This window comes from Limulus polyphemus, unplaced genomic scaffold (genome assembly GCF_000517525.1).
Source record: "Limulus polyphemus unplaced genomic scaffold, Limulus_polyphemus-2.1.2 Scaffold890, whole genome shotgun sequence".
Lineage (NCBI taxonomy): Eukaryota > Metazoa > Arthropoda > Merostomata > Xiphosura > Limulidae > Limulus > Limulus polyphemus.
The window spans coordinates 50,504-52,985 of NW_013666500.1; positions in this window are offsets into that span (position 1 = coordinate 50,504).

Genomic DNA, 2,482 nt, shown 5'->3' on the forward strand with positions numbered 1-2,482 from the left:
CTCTTAGCGGTTTTTCAACGCAAAACTTAAACAAGATAGAAAAAACACGATATTAACTGATAAACTGCCTAATGCAAGACTGGTTGTTTTTAAATGTGCCCCTCTATAGTCAGCGGAACGTAGACCTAAGATAACGACTGCGTAGAATAGCTGCATTTAAATTACTGAATCAGGAAAGAGATGTTTAGTTTGGGAATTTCCTCCTCAAGAGAAAAAAAAATTAGAGGTCTTTGTGGTCTGAATATAAATTGGATAACAACTTTAGAACACAGTCTGTAGAGACTTCTTTTCTTTATTTAGTTAGATTACAAACATTTTGTAAGACGTACTAGACCCCTACCCCTACCATCCCACCTCGCATCTACCCCCAGCAGAGATAGTCCATTGTGCAACTTTGTGCTTATCAACAACCAAACAAACGATAAATTCCGGTTACTGGCACACTGAAAAGTCAAGTAATGGGGTTGTAGGGTTTAATGATGTAGCTTTTGTGTACAAAGTTTTAATCTAAAATATTATTTCATTTGAATGTATGTGTGTGTGTGTGTCTGCTTATAGCTGTCGAATCGCTTTACCGATTGTCACCAAACAAGACATGTTCTCCTTATTAGAATCCTCCGAAAATGACATAGGGTTGTCGTTATTCTGTGCGTTACGTGAGCTAGTAATGATTAAATCGCAATAGAAACTTTGATAAATAGTGTCAATGTTATAAGCTCTATGAATTAAAATAGTAAGCATATTTTTTATATTAAGATCCGAAAATTAAAATGAAAAATCAGCCAGTTCATGATTATTCGTACCAATAATGAGAAACAGATCTAATTGGACAGTTTAATTGTGCTGTAATATTTAGCTTTTTTAATTTGATTTTCTTTCATTTTAAGGGTAACATTCCTTAAACATGACTTTATTAATGTATATAAATCAGAAAGGTATTTTATTAGCACTCTTCAATCTTTCAAACTTGATGATATTTTGTTCGTAAAATTAAATAAAAAATCTTCTTAATACTGAATTTTTGAGAGAATGCAAACGGCTTAATATTCTGCCGAAACTTTTACAATTTAAAGTTTACCAGTCAAGTTAAGGTTTAATCAACATTATCTTACTTTTCAAGGCTGGTTTAAATTATATTTAAAGTAGAACTCGACTTTTTTTCCTGTTTCGAAAAGTTAGCCGTCCGTAATTTTCAACTAAAAGACTTTTAAGAGAAGGCCAATATTCAACAGCACCCACAGCCAACTCTTGTGCTACTCTAAACGGAATTGGGCCTTCAATTTTATAACGTATACAATGACTCAAAGTACAGGAATGGGGCGCGATTTAGGTACCGGTGAATTCACCGTCCAGCATGCTAACCAACTAGGCTACGCCGACCAGTAAATATTGAGAAAACATTGAAGAATACTTCTTTATAAGGTTTCCAGGAGCTGGAAAAGAAACGTTTTGTTTATTTTTGTGCATTCTAAGCAACCAAAACCACCATAATTATTATATACACATAACCATTATGAAAGGACTAACTGTATTTCTTTGGTTTGCTGTAAAAAGCTGTGCTGGGGAGTCTTGAATAGGTGAAAATGCAGTCTACAGCAGAGGGTGCGGTGAATGAAAAAAAACCATTAGGCTTCCAAGACATATATTATATTCCCTGTTACACCTATTATAAAAAGAAATCTGTAATATATACATTTAACATTCCATTCGCTTAGGTTTTTACCAACTAAGGAAGCAGTGTTAAAGAAGCGAAACATCTTGGTAGAAGTTGAAGTTTAGAAAAATATTTGGGTTCCTGTGTCAAATATATTCAACATTGAAACATAAAAGATATTATTGTATTAATAGTTGCTGTGAGCTTAGGCCTATCAGTGAACATTTAAGCTAACTTGTAGTCGAAAAAATACATGTAAAACTCTTTCATTATCGTTAACTTGACAGGACTTCACATTCTTCTTTAAGCGAATAATTCGAAAGAATCTGCCCAACAAGAGACTAGTTGGATCTGAAGGTCATCCCCCTCTATCCCCACATCTCATTGTTACTGTCTATTAAACTTTCTGTTTGATTCAGAATTTGGAACAAATTTATATAAGAGGTATCACCAGGCCATGCCCGCATGCTGGTTAAGAATATATCTAAGCTCTTTAAGAGAATCGTAGATGTTTATCATACAATTACCATTTGAAATGGGGCTTACTGTAGGTTTCACGCTTCTTTGTATCCTTATTAAATTATAATGAAAACAATTTGCTACTATATTAGAAATACTGTTTAGTAATAAGTATGTTTACGTCAAGTAGAAAAGCAGCCGAGTACCGAATTGTACAACCATGGTGGTGGTTTTATTCCTTTTGAAATGTTGTCAATTGTACCATCATGGTGATGGTTTTATTCCTTTTGGAAATGTTGTCAATTGTACAACCATGGTGGTGGTTTTATTCTTTTGAAATGTTGTCAATTGTACAACCATGGTGGTGGT